The sequence below is a fragment of the Ictalurus punctatus genome, chromosome 19 (genome assembly GCF_001660625.3).
Source record: "Ictalurus punctatus breed USDA103 chromosome 19, Coco_2.0, whole genome shotgun sequence".
Lineage (NCBI taxonomy): Eukaryota > Metazoa > Chordata > Actinopteri > Siluriformes > Ictaluridae > Ictalurus > Ictalurus punctatus.
The window spans coordinates 17,555,873-17,576,204 of record NC_030434.2 but is presented as its reverse complement, the minus strand read 5'-3'; the positions used below and the strand labels follow the sequence as shown (position 1 = coordinate 17,576,204).

The 20,332-nt window shown below is 39.3% G+C and overlaps 1 protein-coding gene and 1 long non-coding RNA gene across 2 annotated transcripts in view; both read right to left on the bottom strand.

Annotated features, from left to right (window-relative positions):
- grip1 (glutamate receptor interacting protein 1) overlaps positions 1 to 20,332 on the bottom strand; it is a 303,900-nt gene that overhangs the window by 229,660 nt on the left and 53,908 nt on the right. The window lies entirely within an intron of this gene.
- LOC128635391 (uncharacterized) lies at positions 17,073 to 18,764 on the bottom strand. Its single transcript, XR_008398362.1, has 2 exons — positions 18,662 to 18,764; positions 17,073 to 17,827 (listed from the first exon to the last, which is right to left on the bottom strand). It is a non-coding gene; the product is annotated as an uncharacterized LOC128635391 (long non-coding RNA).

The following is a 20,332-nucleotide window of genomic DNA, read 5'->3' as shown; positions in this document are numbered from 1 at the left end:
TTTATTGCTCTCTTTGTTCATCACATCTCCTCTCAGAGTTCACTCTTGCCTTTTTATGTCTCTTGACTAAAGTGTGATGGAGTTGAAGAGCGTCAGGTCCATTTGCACTGTAGAGAGCTCATCTTCAACCCTCAGCACCACCATTAGCTTCTAGCTGAGAACATGCAGAGAGGTGTAATGGCATGTAGTAACCCAAGCCCCAACAAAATCATGCACACAGTCATTCACATAAAAGGCCACTGCAGAGCTACTTGACCGGGTGTCTTAATGAACAAGTGGAAGAGTGAAAAAGCAGAAGGGAGGCAGACAGCGAGAGAGAGAACGAGACAGAGAGAGCATATTATCTGGGAGGCAGGATTACATGGTATGGAATACCCTGGTTCACCTATATGCATGTTTTTGGGAGGTGGAAGGAAACTGGAGACTCCAAAGGAGAGAACAGGGAGTGAACATGCGAACACACAGACAGCAACCCAAGCTCAGGATTAAACCAGAGACCCTGGAGCTGTGAGGCAGCAATACTTCTCACTGTGCCACCGTGCCGCTCAAAAGACTTTATGAAAAGTCTAAATGAAATTTATTTAGTAATACAGCTCTGAAAGTCCTCTAAAGACCAGACTGTCCTGTTACAATGCCATGACGAATGGCCTCGGTGTGATATTGAATCTCAACATACACTCACCGGCGACTCTATCAGGAACTCCAGCACCTTCATGCAGTTATCCAGTCAGCCAATCATGTGCAGCAGCACAACGCAATGCATACATTCACGCAGATACAGGTCAAGAGCGTCAGTTGAAGTTTACATCAAACATCAGAATGTAGAAAAAATGTGACCTATGTGACTTTGACCGTGGCATGGTTGTTGTGCCAGGTATTTTAGAAACTGTTCTCTGGAGATCTCTGGAGATTTTCACACACAACAGTCTATAGAGTCTGTGTGGAAAGGTGTGAAACACATACAAAAAAAACATCCAGTGAACATGAGAGAACTCAGAAGCTTGGCCAAACTGGTTCAAGCAGACAGGAAGGCCACCATAACTCAAATGACTATGCTTTGCAACCGTGGTGAGCAGAAAAGCATCTCAGAACGCACAACATGTAGAACATTGAGGTGAATGGGTTACAGCCGCAGGGTTGTAGTCATGTCAGAAGAACAGGAATCCGAGTTTTCGTTTTTAAAACGCGTAAGTTGTGCTACGGTTAAGCCTGTCATCTACACCAGGGGTTCCCAAACTTTTCCAGGGCAAGGCCCCCCAAATGGCATTAAAATTTGACCGAGGCCCCCCCTTTTGCAAGATATCTTTAAAACACATTAAAAATACAGACTTATGAATATATCCCCCTTTTTTTTTTTTTTATTAATAATTACATCTTACAGCTTTACATTACATTAGGAATTGATTGTGTGTGTGGTTGTCTGAGAGTGAGAAATAAAAAAAACATACATTTATTTATTTTTCACACCAAATTGTTGAGGCCCCCCGGGCGCTCCCTGGCGGCCCCCACTTTGAAAGCCACTGGTCTACACTACTCCGGCTTTGGAGACTTTTGGAAACGCCGAAGACCCCGTTTTAGTTTGAAAACGCCGGGCTCGCGTTTCAGTGTAAACAGACCAAAATGAAGACTTTTGAAAACGAAGGCGTGGCTTTGCCCACATTCGCCCCTGATTGGCTCTTCTGGATTATTGCGCATCCTTCCCTGAATCGTCAACCCCCTACTATAACACCATTATGCTACCTTGATCGTATACACAACAACACGGAGACCGAACCGCTGGCTTTGTTGTCATTCTTAGCAGCCGTTGTGCAGTGAAATTCTGCATTTTATAACACTGCAGCTGCCTACATGAGCATGAGGCGAGCTATGGTTAAAATAATCGGCAACAAATCTCATTTCAGGCAGTGTAAGCCCTACACAGAACGCCGGTTTGTTGTGCTTGCCAGTGACTAGAAACCAAGTTTACAAGTTGACAAGTAGCTTCCTGTTTTCACTTGTATGTGCATGCCCAGTGTGCATGAATGGTCATGTGACGTGTTTTCGGTCGTGTAGTGTGGACAGAGATCGTTTCTGAAACACAGCGGAAACCCCAGTGTGGACGAGGATCGTGTAGACAGGGCCTGAGGCTACAGTGGGCACAGTTGAAGATTGGACAAACAATGCTTGGTGTTCATTAACACTCAACAGAGTCTCTGCCTTTATCTAAAAGTAGCCAAAATGAATAGACTCAGTGCGTTGACTCAGTGTGGAAACAGTTTACAGAGACTGTAGAAGGTACAGGGACTGCTTGTGGGTTAATGTAGTTTATGTAGGTTTGTAGCCTCAAGCAAATCCAACATTTAAGTAATTCTTACAGACTGTCTGGACAGATTATGCCATTTTTTGATCTACTATAAAAAAAAAACATTTTTTAAAAACCTGCAGAAATAACCCCAGGTACTGTTCTACCGATCTGAATGGACATGTTGGCAAACCTTCCTCTATATCCTGTTACACTTGAGGAAATTCTGTTTGCTAAAGTCTCCACAACCAAATGGAAACCCAGTTGCTTAAAAAAAAATGGCGCAATAAAATGTACATGACATTAACAAGGACTCGTCAGAGAAAATGGGGGGTTTATTAGTTATCGAGTTCCTAGCACATATACATGTTGTCATGTTCAGGTTAGCTATTAATGACCGAGATTAGTGCGTGTTATCGTATAATAAAGCTCAAAGCAATCAGTTTACATGATATAAATAATGAGGTGAGCATAGTCCATATGAAACTTTTGGTGTAATGACATGCGTTGGTTATACTGTGTGAACTGGTCATAATTTGTATGCAACAGCACATCGCAGACATGTCTAGCTGGTCCGAATAGTAAAATGGTGGTGCATTCATCAAACGTCAAAGATACCCAGAGTGATACACAAACAGCTCATGTTGATGTTGCATGCATGTATGACTACGTCATGGACGATAAAGATACCACGAATAGACTGAAGAGATGCTTCATTGCCCCTGATGCACCCTACGTTAAAAGACCCTTAAATGATGTTTTGCTATATAAAAAGTCTTTTCAGACGTGCAGATGTTCTGATAAAATGTCTTGGAAAAAGGAAGGAAATAGAAAATGCTGTTGAAGTAAGAAAAATGCCAAAAATAGATGACGCTAGTCTACAGAAATTCTGTTGATTTTAATTATATACAAGATGAAACCTTCTCTCCTTATGTAGACTATCCTAAACACTGAAAGTACTGCCTAACAGTTTGGCAAACGAAAGATAAAAGCAGAGAGAGAAAGCTAGAACCATCTGTCCGGATTTGAATTCATTCAGGTACTTTTCAACACAAGTTATGCCTACATTTAACGCTTTTTCCTCCTCCAACAGTCTAAATGAACACCATGACCCTATTAGCCATCTCTTTTAACGCCATCTTTATTGAATTTAAATAGAACTAGCAATGCAGAACAATAAGGAAAAAGTCAGAGAAAGTAACAAATATGGCTAATTCACACAGAAAAACAAACAAGCAGGGGTAAAGGTAAGACAAAAATACATACGCAAAAATACATGTATATATCCCAACCTTGGTACATTAATATCATGACATGTGAAGGGTACTAAGCCAGGTTACATAGAAAATATACTCTTCGGATGTAATTCCTTCAAAAATCCTATAAAGGGGTTCCATATTTTTAAAAACCTTTCAGGTTTTCCCTTAACAATATATGTAAGTTTTTCCATAGCCGAACAATAAAACAGCTCCTGAAGCCCAGCCATCTCTTTTAAATGCCTTCTGATACGGAGGTGTGTGGGAAGACATAAGCACCTTAATATTAATATAAAACACCATTAAACCTCAAGTTCAAGTAAATGATTTGAAGCAGTAAATGCATGATTAGCGTCTAAACTGATTATTTAGAAAAGCAGGTTAAATTATAGACCATCCTCCATGGTTTTACCTTGAGGAACCGTGATCTCACCCTACCCTGGTCATTAAGGTCATTTAAGGAATTGACGAATTTAAGGAAAGATTTCCACTGGAAAGTAGGGACACCTGCCTTTTCCTACTTAAAACATTATTTCTTCCGCCTCTCTGAAGCCACTCAGACAAAACCGTTCATTCATTGTAATATTCTTAAGTAACACACAGACTAATTAAAACACAGTAAGTGAGTTTAATTAAAGAAGGGCTATTATAAAGACATCATGAAATGGAAATTCGAGAACAATTTTCTTCCAGACTGGCATTTTTAATTGGGAATAAAGTAAGGCAGGACATTAGGTTTTATTCAACAGGATTTGATTGGCTTGTCGAAACAAAACACAGAGTTACATGCTAACTTAATGCGAGTGTGAGCTGACTCAGCATTTTGTTTGGTGATGGCTTGTTGTGGTGATGGAGGAGGAGGAGGAGGAGGTGAAACATGGCATAATATTATTATTGGTAACTTTTTATAAATGCTTCACAAGAGTACACATTAATTTATACTAGAAAGCAGCAAGTGACCGCTCATGTTCTATGCACTATGATTAGGATTTCAGCAACAGCGGCAAGAAACAAAGCAACAGCGGAACATTTGGACGTGGTCCGACGTTTCCTCAGTTCCCCACTCACAACATTAGTTCCTACCTGCAACTCGTTCCCATTTACTGTGACACACAATGGATGAAACACGTTGAACTGTATTTTCATCTTACCCTGTAATATACAAACGTCTTATTAAATGTGTACAGAGAAATTATGGCATAAAATAAAGCAAAAATCTCTGGTGCCTCTGCTGAGTGTACGTAGCTAGTGCAGTTAGCTAATCTGCCAATTCACTAGCAGATTACAAGCTCACAACAACAATACTGAGTCTCGACTCAATCACCAAACAAACGACAAGAGAAACGAGTGACTTCTTGTTAGCTAGCATGAACGCAAAGTTAGTCGAACATCATAGATGTTTACAAGACGGCAAAAGTCGCTGCCCTTTAGTCGAAGATTCTTGAGTCTTTAGGAAATTTTTACAGATGGATCTAAACAGGTACACGAGCTAACAATCTCAGATCAGTTTCAATTCAGAACGTCATATATATATATATATATATATATATATATATATATATATATATATATATATATATATATATATATATATATATATAAATAAATAAAATACCTTATTTGTAGCCATTTTTAAATCAATGACCAGGAAAAAGCAGCCTAATTAAGTTTACTCACAATTCCAGTCATTTAAATGTCATTTAAATATATTTAAATATGTATATTTTATTTGATTGAATCATCGAGCAGGTTGTTTATTCCTCCCCCACCCAAGCCAGCTTCTCTTCTTCACTTCCTAACCTTTATGACCCACTACATCACACAAAGTGTTTAAAACTGGTCAAAAAGCAGCCATCTTTGCTAACAAAGAACGCCACTTGTTTAAAAAAAAAAAAAAAAAAAAGAAAGAAAAAAAAAGCAGGATTAATAAAATGAGTCATTTTTATGTCTCTCACTTGCTTTTGATCTACAGTCCTTTCCAACTCGAGCAGAAGGAAAAGGACTTTCTGATTAAATTCAAACAAAGAGCACTCACATCCTGCCTGAACACTGAGACAAGGTTCCTCTAACACAAAGGCTGCTTTGTTAAAATAATTTTAAAAAAAAAACAAAAAAAACAAAAAAAACTAGAGTATGTACTGGTATGTTCTTTTTAATCTTCTGGCCTGGTCCTTCAGCAGCAGCAGGAGTAAAGTCAGGTCAGTTGTTCGGATTGTGTTTCCATGAAAGACAGCAGGTCAAGCTGCCGGTTTGTTAGGTGCCTTTCAGATGTTTGGGTTGCCAGATTTATTTCTTGCCAGTGATTCAGGCGGACTTTAAGGCCAGTATTCTCATTTGGGATTTAAGTATTCGAGGCACTGCAGAATGCCATTTGGATAAAACCGTACCCTTGCTTCCACCTTATTTCGCTCTATGGCTTGAATAATTGGATTCTATAAGCATTAAAATGTTTTTAAGACAAAGTGTGAGTGCCAGCAAACAATTTTACACTAGAGATAAAAACGAAACAGAGAAAACAAACAAGATATCTTAATATGGTGCATTAAAAAGAAAATGGACTCATCACAGTGCTGTTAAATGATAGAGGCAAGCACTGTGAATTAGGAAGGCAGACACCTTTGGCAGATCAATGCTCATTGTTTTCCTTCCATCTGCTGCGTCTGTCCGCATCTCTCAGACCCGATACAGCAAAGTGGCTAGAGGAGAAAAGAGCTGTACACATACAGGATTTAATGTGATGGCCTAATGAGGACTTTTTGATTGTAAAAATCCTCAACATTGTATTCTAGCACTGTGACTCGGATATGAACTAATCTTACTACTAAAGGAGGGTCTAATGAACATGAACAGAAATCAAAGTCTCCTCACAACACGATTTTTATTCAGATAATTAATCTTTTTGGTTTTTAAATTGCTTGAATTAATTGTGTGGTTGAATGCAAAAACCCATCAGAAGTCACTACGGCTGAAATCTGCGAAACTAAATTTGACGATTTGTTTTTTAATTCGACATAAATGTTGTTCCTCTGCCAAAAATATACTTGACGTCTCTATTATATCTTACAAATGACAAGGAAATGTTTAATTTAGGTTACTTTCTAACATTATACTATCACAATGTCTGCCCTCAACGTCATCAACAACACAGAGAACTTACACACACACACACACACACACACACACACACACACACACTGTACAGATGACAAGTTTTAAAGTCTCCATGAAATTAAAGCTGAAGTTGTGTGGCTTTTAGTATGAATGTGTTAGCCTTGTCTATAAACTAGTGTGTGCCAAAACAATGACAAAATTTGCATTTAGAAGATATGTGCATTCAAAATGTACAGTCTCTCCCCATCATGAATACGAATCAACAATTTCCATGACATCACTCTGCACTTCAGCGTCTCATCAGCATTTCTGACCAATCAAATGCTCTCTAGAATCTGAAGTGTTCCGCCCCCAATATTATAAAAATCACCTGTAATTGCTGAGCTAGAGAAATTATATCAGTAAGCATGGGTCATAAATGTGTCTTTGGATGTTCGAACGCGCACGTTTTGTACGGTTTTCAACATCGTTAAGAAGAAAATGGCTTGAATTCATTTACTTAATTGCTCAGGCTCACGTCCGTGGTACTGTGAAGTAATCGAGACACCATTGGATATTTTAAAAGGGGCAGGAGCCACTCGATATCTCCCGCCCTGACTTCCTGTTTCAGTGGAAATTACGTCAACTCATCGAATTCAAGTTACCTCATGGGGACGTGAAAGTGTTGAAATGGCCTATTACAACATATTAATAACAAGAAATCTAGGCAACAAAACAGAAATGACTGAACTGATTAGTGATTTCCTCACCGATCGCTGAATTGACGACAACGAGGCTCCGTGAATGCAGTGAGTGACCTTTCACCTCAGGTGATGAGACGGAGACATGCAACACGTTTACATGCAACCAAATAATCAGACCGGAAAGCTTCCATGTAAACACCTTTATCGATCCGATTGAGCTCGGTCCGAATGAAATCCCAATCGGATCAGAAGGGGTGGTTTAATCCTTTTCTAATCCGATCGAGGGGGGAAAAATGACCATGTAAACGCTTGAATCCTATTATCTTCTCAGTGCAACCGTGCATATGTTCACGTCTTAAATATGGCGTCCGGTGGAAAGGACTGGTCAATGGAGGAGACAAAATATTTGTTGAACATACCAAGACAAAAAGATTGTCGCGAGACTGGACGGAAGAAGTGTTCGAGGAAATGCAGTTTGGAGGATTCAGTCAGTCAGTAGAACAAATTAAAAACCGTTGCTGATGTACGTTTTTATACGTCAATAAAGCAAAATTAGGTCATTTGGTGTCACGTCCAAGGCTTTCTTTCTACGCTATTGTATGGTTGGCATGACGACAGACGCTGTACATCGGTCACATATAAACGAATATTTGAACCGTATTCATTCGGATTTACGAAAGTGGGTGCATGTAAACATAGCCAGTGATGCGAGGGTCATGACAAATAATCTCTCCATATCTTCACGTTCATGAAGGCCATGACGAAGCAACGGCGTCACTGCGAGGAATGGAAAGTCAACCTGCCATTGAACCGCATTAGAGTGCAGAAGAGGCAGGAGACTATAGCTCGAGACGCTACACATTGACTGATGACTCCGATTCCTCTCTAATTATTACTGCATGAGGTCAATCTGTTAATGTGTCGGAGAGTCACTGCACTGCTCTCGCTTAACCCTTTAAGCAGGAGAATACTACAGCGTTCTAAACGTGCCAAGAGAATTTTATAGCTTAATAAATCTCCACTCATGACTGTCCGCATAATGCAGAAAGGACGTCCGTCTTAATAAACATGTCCTTTCAAATAATCATCCAGTCATCAAAACTTGTCCAGTCAGTGTTTCAGCTACGACAGAAACTACAAACAGCACTGAAATGAACGGCTAATACTGTAGCAAACTCTTCGCTCTGCACCAGTCCATGCTCTTCATCGCTGCATGAGCATATACGGATGCTTATTGATCACTTTGCTGTGCGCCGCTCACCAAAACGGTCCGCCATCAATTTGCGCATTGTGTTCAGAAGCCTTAATTGTGTCGCTTTGTCGAGTAATCACACATAATTACGAGAGAGACGCTCTGCTCAACCTGAACGCCAACCTCTACCGAGACCTCTCTTCTCTTGTTCTTCCTGCTACGGTATTTGTGCGAGACGCAAACAAGTACATTTCACAGACTGGGAAAGAAAGAGAGGGTAATTTTCAATGAAAAGTGGAGAGAAGATAATCAGGGTGCACGGGTATTCATCTTACAGAGCTGGCTGTCGATATGGAGAAGTGTTCGATGTGCATCAGTGGTTCTGCAGAGAATCTATATGTTACGATTACAACACACACACACAAACTCTTTCTGTGAGCACCACAGGGTACACTAAGCAGCCTTGGATGCAGAACTCGGAGTGCAGAAAACAAGGCAGCCCTGTCCTCATTGTTATTCTCCTACTGCTGTGTGACTTTTGAGAACATAATACCTACATCTCATGAGCTTAGACTAAGCAGGCTTGCCAGCAAGGATTTGTGGACATCGTAGCAGAGATTTTTGTTTATATATTTCCAGAGTCCACGTATTTCTCCATAATAATGGTCTTATGTGGATTTGGCGAAATAGGCCAGTACCCAAAGGTGACATGTTGCTTATGATGAAGCAGAAACCTCCTGAGAGTCACGGAGTCCAAGATAACACGCTATGAGAATTTCCACTGAAATTCCCACTCCAAGTCAAATGTAAAACTCCATGACTTTTCCCTGACCAAAATCTTGAATTTCCATGACCTACTGTACGAAGAATAGTACAATGTATTGCCTGGGTACTGAGCAGAAAATCTGTAAGCTTGATATCCTGGTTAACAGACATTTTCAGTGAAGAACTTAGTTTTCATTGCTTAAAAAGAACTTATCTTATGACTAGACTTTACACCTCATAAACAAAATGGTCCCAATGAAACTAAATATATTTCTTTAATGGAAATAAAATCAATTCACTTACAAGGTACTGTAAGCCATTTAAATGACATTTTTAACCCATAACACCATCACATTTGGCAAATGAAAAAAAAAAAAAAAAAAGACTGATTTTATCTCTCTCACATGCATACATACACACACTAATTATATATTTTTTATATATATATAAATCACTTTTAGCTAATACATTTGAAAAATTTACAAACAAAATTCCCTGATATTCCCTGGCTTCAATCCCAAAGTGATAAAATTCCCTGACTTTCCATGACTGGAATAGATGTTATTAACTTTCAGGATTTCAGTACAGAATACTGAAATTCATTTGCTCAGAGATTAAAAAACAAAAATGTAACCATGAGAACAGTGTGATTTTTGGGTGCTACCTACACATCCCACTAGCTCGGCTTGCTTTGCTCCAACGTCACCATTTTCACCAACATATCAGCATTTTAAAGTTTTGTTTTCTGAAAATTAATGTGAACGCTCACATTAGTTCCTGCCTTTACTCTGCTAATGATGTCATTAACATCTAAACCGAGTTAATAAATCATGATTGTCTTTCATCAGACACTGCAGTATTATACCGTATAAGCAATGTTTCATTCTTCACTTCAGGATGCCTAGAACGATGGAATGACGGAACAGACCTTGTCACCCATTTACCGGCACTGCTTACTAGGTTAGTAATACAAAAAATATGCATTTTATTTGATCAATGAAATCTAACTGGACTTTCAAATGCGTCTTGGTAGAGGTTCCAAACCGATTAACAGTTCATTTTCCATTGCCAGCATTGCACTCCCTACTTTAATGGAAATTCATCTGGACTGATACTTGGCTCCTGCTCATACACATTTATTTAAGCTGCAGCATTCTGCACTTTACTGGCAGAAAAACTGCTGCTTTTGCACAATAAAGATCGCACACCTACACCAATCAGCCAGAAGATTAAAACCAATGACAGGTGAAGTGAATAACATTCATTATCCAGTATATGTATACAATGGCACCTGTCAAGGGGTGGGATAAATTAGGCAGCAAGTGAACGGTCAGTTCTAGAAATTGGTGTGCTAGAAGCATGAAAAATACACAAGCGTAAGGATCTGAGCGACTATGACAATTTATTTATGGTTTTGGACAATAAAAAATCTGCCCATTACATTTCCCTTTTGCTTCTGAGACACATTTGTCAAATGGCCATTCAGTTAAATACTGTGTAAAGCTGATAGATGGATGGATGGATGGATGCATTTGCAAGACCTTGTACCAAAAAATAACTACAAATTGCAAATTATTAAATCAGACTTCAATTACTGAGCATAAATAAATACTTTTAACACAACACAATACGGTTCTCAATTCTGATTGGTCAGAGCTGAAGAGGGAACAACTGTTTATAGCTGCTGTAACATAAGCGATGGCGGGAACGAACTTGTCTCGTGTTTATTCCAGCACATTTATTCTGTGCATAACCGCGATTATCGACCTAATAAAGACCTAATACAGCATTGTACCCACTACAGACTGAAATCTTGAAGCGACAGACACATTTCAGCATTCAAGCTTCCTGTCCAGGTCATCCATAAAATATTCTGCCCACCATATAATAGAATGGGAGAACACTTAATTTGATGGAGCACAAGCACTGCTCTTCCTCAGTGCTCCGACATCAAACTAATGATGATGAATCTCAGAAGTGAGAGCTGAAATGAAGGCAGTCATTCACCTACTAGAACTGTGTTATATGGAGTAACTGTTAGATTTGTTTACCACCGAGAGAAAAGGAGTGGTACTCGGAACACTGCACGGATATGCGTCCCGTTTCCTCACAGAAATATGGTGCACTGGTTAATTAACTCATCAAAACACACACCGAACACAGCTGACTAAAAGCTCAACAAAGACCTCCAAACCGTCTCGCGTAGGCCAGCTCTCATAAGCCTGATGAAAGCCGGTGCAACTCCACGCGTCAGACATTACGGCTCCATTTCCTCTAGACAATTTGGTGGATAGAAATGGAGACTTTTTTTTTTCCTCCCACAGCTGTACTTCAGTACATCCACCTACCAGAATCAAACAGCAGCTCTTCAACAGCGGTGTTTGAATTCGTTTCAAAAAGGAAGTAGATCGGTTTTGAGAAAAGAGGCCTAGAGGATCTGTGAGGGCTGTGCGTCTGTGCCAGCTATCAGCATCCCAGGTGTTCAAAGCGTTTAAGGGATTTGTGGGATAAAAATGGCATGTGTGTTTAAACACAGGATGGATTTCACTTCAAGGGCAAACCAAATATCACCAGAATTGATTTATTAGCAGCAGTATATTTTTTTATATGTTTTTTTTTTTTTTTGTGAGTGATCATACACATTACAATTAAATATGAAACATTAATAGCCACCGCTATGTGTACGATATATATTTAGGAGTGAGAAAAAGAGAAGGAGGCTGAGAGAGATATGGTTGGTTGCCAGGCACTCGTCCAGTGAAAGGAAATGAGAATCCCTCCAGTTCTTAAATCTGTGGATCAATGCGACTTCCCACCCACACCTCAGACATGGGTCTAGCTTACAGCAGTGTTGGGCAGGAAGCAAAGCGTCTCCAACATTTTGACTGCAGCAGGAAAAAAAAAAAAATAAAACATCATACAGCGAGAAAAGAGGCACTGAATGAGCACGGTGTGTACCCATGGGTCCGAGACACTTCAGCAGGGTTAAATACCACATGGCCGTCAGGGTGAGGGTGAAAATAGAGTAATCAGAGCACCAACACACCTCATACCGCACACACAAGCAGCAGATCTGCAGCCAACATCCTTATACTGATATTTAACATGGAAGGATGGGATTTCTGAGGGGTGTGTGTCTGGTTGGGGTTTACCTTACATGATAGCAACAACAACAACAAAAAACACAATGGGGCAAATGCGAACTACCTTAAAGTTCAAATAAGGTCTTTCTTAAGCATTTTAAACTTCCATTTTAATCCCGTCAATCCACATCAGCTCATAAGAGACATGAGAGTTCAGACCATCACATTAAAACCATAATCTACAACACTCATGCCAAGCTCAAGGCCCAAAGGTGCAAAAACCAATATTGAAACGTCCTGTTGTGATTACTACTAAACATTTACACATCTAGAATCTGTGCAGAATTTGGAGGAGACCTGTAGTGTATCGAGGGCCCGTACCCCCACCCCACCCAACCCCAAAAGTAAGAGTCGCATCTAAAAACAATTTCTAAAACGCGCCAGGTGTTGGCCTTTAGTGTGATTCAATGATGGACTCCAAATCCCAAAATCCATCACCCAGTGTACAGACCCACAAATATATGGTAATAATATTCATCACACCAACATGGAGAACCTGAATAAACACAAAATGCTGCCCGTCATGTCACATTTTCAGGTAGCCTTGTGTTGCGAATTCACTCTCACCATGTTCAATTTAGACTGTAGACTGTGTGACAAAAATGAAGCAAATAGTGTAAGCAGTAGTGCAAATGGCACTTAAATGAATACCGTTCCAGTTTCCTGTGGACCGTTTCTGTCCGTCACCAGCATTCATCATATTCATACTAGGAGGCACTCGTATTTTGACATTTACTTTGGCAGATGAAAGGCTTTAACTGAATTGTTTAAGTGTAAGAGCTGATGAGAAAGGTAAAAGCTGCTGTGGAAGAGACATTGTTAGAACTAGGGCCTGTTTAGAACAGGAACTAAGGTATTTTTTTCCTTATTCATATGATTCTGCAATTCTGTAATCACCCGAGAGAGCTGCAGAACTGTTTGGTCTGTGCATTTCAGTAGCACCAGTTCATCTCTTGTGTCAGAGAGGAAACAGTTCAATGCTTCAGCTTTAAACATTTATGCACTGCATCACAGATATTTTGTCATTTGCATAATGGAGATATTGCTATTCATTTCTGCCCTTTTTAATAAGAATAGCACTTTTCTATAGCTCATAAGTGTTTCGGGGTTTCCTCCAGGTACTTCAGTTTCCTGCCCCAGTCCAAAGACATGCGCTGTATGCCAATCGTTATTTTCAAATTGTCTGTAGTGTGTCAATGCGTGCGAGGTTGTGCCATGTGATGGGACTGGCAAATTGTCCAGGATGTCCCATGCCTTGTGCCCAGAGTTCCCTGGTATAGGTTCCAGGCTCTCCTGCGACCCTGTGTTGGATAAGCAGATGAGCGGATGGATGGATGGATGGATGGGGATGCAGAGATTTGTCTCTGCTTTACCATCCTACCCGCATACAGAGAGAATATGACTGATAAAGGTACCCTTAAACTCCCAGGAGCCATCAGTGACTGTAGTCATCCAGACCAATGACCGTATATATTCGGTGCATAATCTAACAGGGATACAAAGGTGAAGCCAATATATCTCAATGTCCCTAGTGGCTGGCTGGAGTCCAGTTTTTTTTTTTTTTTTTTAACCCCGCCCATTCCCATGTTAGTGAACGCAAAAATTTTATTTAAATCTCCACAAATTATTTTTGGGAATAGTTTCCTGCCATTTTTACAAGTTCAGCTGTCCTTGATATCTCCCCCAACATTTCCTTATGAGAAATGTGTTGTATGGGAGTTATTTGATGGTAAATAAAAGGGAGTGGTGTGATGAGCTGATTATAAGACTGGGCTGGACTAGAAATGACAGTCGAGCCTCATGAACGTGCATGCGTTTTCCAACACAGACCTGAAGCAAACTTCATTTGCCATCTTTAAAACTACAGAGCTGACAGATTTGGCAGTTCTGTTAGCAAATCCATGTCTTGTTCGGCTGTAAAGCTGGGAATTCTTTGTAGTTTTAGCGGTACTGCATATTTAGATGTCCAAGCTAGATCGTAGTGCTGATATTATATCTAGCAAACCAACTTGACTGAACAATGTGATAAACCTGAACCAAGGCAGCTAACACTAGCTAAATTTCTAAATTATTTATTTGCTGTATGCCCTCAGTGAACACTTTAAGTAGCTTAGCAAGGTTAGCCAGGTTTTCCTTTTTAAACAAACTCCACCAATCATATGAGCGAAGCATAAAATAGTGCACTTGGAAATCATGGAGCGCAGCGATTGTTTTCCTCAAAAGATAGGTTGGTTGAGGGGAAATGCTCAACTGCTGGCTGCTGTTGAACAGTATATTTTCTGTTGGTACCTTACATTAGCTTCTTCTAATATGTTATTTTGATTACAAATGATGGACAGGGTCAGCTAGATTTGCAGTGCTAGCTCAGTCAGTCATGACTTAAAGTTCTAAAAAAAATTTCTTGACAACGGTAAAAATTATATATGTCTACAATTTACCATTTTACATACCATGTAAATGGGCCATGTGTGGGCCTTCCCCAAACTGTAGCCACCAAGTGGAAAGCCTTTCCAGATAAGTGGAGGCCCATGGATTTGGAATGGGATGTTCAATACTCACACATATTTTTGGCCATATAGGATATTAATTATTAACGTTCTACTTGTCGCTTTGGGTGCGTCTCAGTCAGCGCCCTCTCTCTCTCTAGGTGGTAGATCAGTATGTCGTGTAGACGAGTTCGGGCACTAGAAAGGACCCTGGCTCACTACACATTGGGAAACTGATGACTCGATTTCCAGCTACATGACTACATACTCGCGTTTATTCAAGCAGGTTATTCAAGCAGGATTGTAGATTAGCTAGTGGATTGTTTTTTGTTTTTTTTTAAATCATTAAATACTTAAGTCATTAGACTCAAACAACCCATATATAGAACGTCAAATAACAGTTGCTAACGTAAGTAATCATTTGAGAGATACAACAATAACAACTTACATTTGTAAAACTGAGTTGGCTGAGAGTTCGTCCGCCAGTTTTTTGAGCTGAGAGGCTCTAATTTTCGCAAGATGGTGACTCCCATTTCAAAACCACACAATGGGAGTAAACGGCGCCATGTTGTTCACACGCATATATATACACACCAGTCAGACCTACATGCATGACACTTTTTTCGATTTGTTTCACTGCAGTTATCTGCTTTGAGAGGAATAACTATATAGTAAACCTGAAACACACTGACAAAATAACACTCAATAGCCACAGGAGCAGCTCAAATCAATGGCTCTGCCTTTGTAAAAATATCAAAAAGCAGACACCGTATGTCTGAAGTTTGGAGACACCATAATAGTGGGGGGAAAAGAATGTCTGATATTTAACAAATGGAAAGACACCTTAAAGCTGTGCAAGTCCTATTTGAAGAGAAAGGAGGAATTCCTGTATCTAATGGAATGACCTGACCAGTTACCCGACTAACCCTATCAAGTTGCTCCGGGAGCAGTCTGATTAAAAGGAGAGAAAGAAGAAAAAGAAAGCGATCCACAAACCTCTGCAAAGTGCTGCAGAAGGCACATAAAACCATCACTGTGGAACACCTAGAAAAATCTACATGTACTATGAAAGGTTTCTATGATAAGAATGTAGTTGTAACGTACTGTGATAAATCTCAGAATTTTAAAAAATCACCATAATCCTTAGCAGGGGTCAAATCACAAGCAGGCAGCACCCAATAAGAATAGGAGCAAGAGAAAGAGAAGATGAGCAAGGTCAAAACCAAGAAAAATGGACTCAAAGAACACGGCTTGGTAGCGCAACGTTACTTTGGAGCGAGAAAAGTAACGTTACTGCACAGGATTTCAGGAGGTTTTTTGTGATTGTTGAGGCCTAAGGTGCTCGATTGTGCTGCAGGGTTTGTTTTTTTGTGATGCAATTTTTTACGCATCATTTTGTGAAAAACTACTTGGAATTGGTGAAACTGCATGAAATTGTTTTGCACGGTCTTTCACAGTGTTTGTTGGTAAACGAGACCTTTTAGCCGTATTCATGTTCAACGCACGTGAATCGAGAGGGCTTTGTGAATCGAATGCGCGTTGGGATGAGGTCACATGATGTGTCTAGGCCCAAATCTACAGAAAATTTGAAGTAATTTTGAAAAACTGCAAGCTCCTCTGAATGTTGCAGAGTTTGCTTGATTTTGCGTTCATTTCTGCGATCGCAAAATCCTGAAGGGACTGACAATGATGATGAGTCTTTACTGATCACATACATTACAGCACAGTGAAATTCTATTCTTCGCATCCGTAAGTAATTATACCCCCCCATCTGTGCAAATTAATATCAGCTGGGTCAGTAAATTGAAAAAAAGGCTTGTCGTTACCAAGGTGTCGCACAAGAAACATCTCATGATGGGTAAAAGCAATACTTTTTAATATTAATGTGCTTATAATTATATACACCCATGGACAGAACAAACATCAGCAGTAGTGAAACACAAAAATTGGTTTTAATCTGCAGTGATTTCCTAAACAAAGCAGATGACCAAAAGACAATATTTAATCTGATCGCAAACCTTATAACATTTCATATTCCATTATCTCACAACAGTAATGTTTTCATAACTCATATATATTGTATAGACAAGCTAGGATCCTGGGAACATCTGAAAACATTATATTAAAAAAAAACAAAAAACAAAAAAACCACCACTTAAAAGACAAGATTTTTATTCAGTATGTGTGTTTACTGCATATGGTATAACTTAACGGCAATGTAGAAACTACTTAGTGCATCACATGCTCAACAGGATGTCATTTGAGATTCATATAAATATAGTCTTGCTATATGATAGTTTCCTGGGCTAATCTATATTTGGGCTTGTAGTTAACACTGCCTAAACATTAAGCTGCATTCTCTATTTTTATTTCTTCTGCAATATTTCCTCACTTATTCAACTGTGTACGGAGTGTTTATTTTTTAACATTTTTATTTATAGACATACTAACAGCTTTACATTTTAATGCAAAGCAAAGTCATTTTTATTGGTCAGGTGAAGTTCAAGCAGTATTTGACTAATACGTAGTTACATAAGTAGCTGAGCTACTATTTATTACACATTACTAGTGTATATACTTCTGAATCATTTCATTATTTCACCAACAAGCTAAATGCACAGAGTAAACAGGTGCCGGTTCTACAGTACGTTTGATGTGATTTACAGCCAAGATGTCTGTCCTCCTACAATACCCCCCCACCCCCCCAGTGGGTCCCCAAATCAAGTAAAAGCCTTTAAAAGGCTGATCTATAATCTGTTTGAAGAACCACGTTTCTCTATAGAAGCCTCCACTCTGAGAAGAAAATGAACACAGAGGAAAGACATCAACCACTGCAGCATTTTGCAGCCTGCTCCAGACTAGACCAGCTAATGAAGCGTGGAAATGTCACCGCCAGACTACTGCCCACACCTGAAAAACAGACAAATAAATAACTCGTGTCATGTGTAGAACTCTCGGTTCCACCGTCGCTCCCTCCATCACACAGTTGCATCATTTGATAACCGAGGTGCTACATCATACGGCCTAAAAAATGGAAACTAATCTGAGGCGTCCCCTCTAGCTGGAACAGACTGCTTCCTGACCTAATCTTTATCAAGCTCAGGGTCTACAAACACCAGCAACTCTCATTCATCACAATAAAGGAGCTTCTCTAGTCATCTATTCAGCACCAAACTGGTAATACACCAGCATACTACTACTACTCCATGTACAAAGAAATAGACAGGAGGAAAGAAAAAAAATGACAAGAATTATTCAAATAAATAGTGAATTTAGTCCAATAAAGGTGTTTCATAGCTGTTTGTATTGGTCCCTTAGAGTTATGGACAACAATACCAATATTTAGGGGGAGAAAAAAATAAAAAATTAAAAAATATATATTCTTTGTCACTTCCAGGAATAGTTATTTACATTTTTTTTGATGACTCATCAAGCATGGTCTTGTGTTTATCCAACTAAATACTCTTTAGGCCTTATGTATTGCCACAGGGAAGGGTCTTGCTCTCTAGCAGCTCTTTCGTAGCAAACAAGGTTTGGCATTGCATTTTTGGCTGTGTGTCTTCCTGCACACCATCCCTTGATTGATGAAACAAAAATGGTTGGACGGTGGATATTTGTGCAGTTATGGCACTTTTCCGAAAAGTGTTTTACCAACTCGGACCTGCTTCCTACTTCATGAAGATTCTGTCTACATACACCAATAAAGGCTTCTCCATCAGTAAGAGTAAGTGATATTTTACTTACCATATGAGTCTGCAACATGTCTCACGGTGATGACCCTACTGCTGACTGCTCAAACATCTTCAGCAAAAGTAAAAAATATATCAATATAAATAAATAAATAAATAAATAAATAAATAAATAAATAAATAAATATTTATATTTCCTATAATATTCCTATAAAATGGTTAAAGTTCAAGCCCCAGCACAGCCAAGCTGCCACTGTAAGGCCCTTAACCCTCTCTGCTCCATGATACCACTATATCATGGTTGCCTCTGCGCTCTGACCCCAACTTCTCAACAGGCTTGCATATGCGAAGAAAAAGACGTTAAAAGAAGTCTTCTTCTTCTTCAAAACTCTAGAATATCATCTTTGGACTGGCATGGTTGAAGGCTGTGGTGAAAAAGCATCCAAAATTTTTGGTGCCTCTTGATAAATTCTTCACTCTTCTTCATATTTAGCTAGTTCATTAAACCACAATCACGTTTGTTTAGATTCTGCAGAGGTGTATCTCGAACTCTACTGGCTGTTCAGTAAATCAGTCAAGCACTGCAACACACCGTCACTCCGACATCGTTTGTCAAAAGGAAATCCTTCAACAGACGACCAAATCACTCTCGAGCAATTACATGAATAACTTAACATTCTCTAAATTCTACCGTCAGCTGTTTTCTTAAATCTGGCTAATTACAGAGATGACTATAAATTACCATTAAATCAGTCCATTCACACTTTTATTACCTTCCTTTCCTGGTTTAATTAAATGTTGCCTTAAAAAAAAAAGAGAGAGAGAGAAAAAAACCCACAAAAAAGCCTTTCAGAAAGTCCACAAAAGAGAAGGGATATTTTGTTTAAAAGGTATGACCTCCCGTTTAGATCTTAGCTCAAAATGAGCGAAGCTGTGTGAAAATGGTAGGGCAAAAGGATTTATTAAAAAAAAAAAAAAAAAAAAAAAAAAAAAAAAAAAAGTGTGAGAGGAATGAAAAAAACGAGTGAGGGGGAAAAAGAGCTTTCAAGGTTGAGGCTATGCATGTCAGTAAAACCACACTAAAGAGGTTTGTCTCGTATGGTCCTTTACTGATAGTGCAGTACATTTTAACTAGATGCCCTTGGAGCCTTTGCATTTTCTCTAAAGGAATGACAAATACATTACAAGAAATATCTTCTTCGATCAAAATACATAATTATACACAAGTCTTTACATAATGTAAGATCAGTGTTTCAATCAGCAGCAGAACTGAAAAACGTTCAGTGATGCTTATATGGAAATCCAGTATGCGTAATGGCTTCCCATCTCCTTCTTGGCTTTGGGTAAACGACTGCATTAGCACATTAGCAGCAGTTATACTGTCTGCCAAGATATTGATTTATAATCCAGGATCCCGGCTGACTGGGTGCTCGACCCTCCTCCATCATTCACAAGGGGGTTGGTGTATTAAAACTAGCTTTAATTTTACATCAGCCTCGCGATGGTGACTGATGACGGGCAGTTTATAAATTGACAGCTGAAACAGAATATTACTAACAAGATTAGAGCTTCAAGAGCCTCTAAATACGCACTGAAAGTGTTTTAATCAGGATGGATTATAAGAGTTTACTCACTCTCACGCTCTCTCTCCCCCTCTCTCTCTCTCACACACACACAAATAGGAATGACATCAGTGAGCTAGATTTCTCCCAAAAAAAAAAAAAAA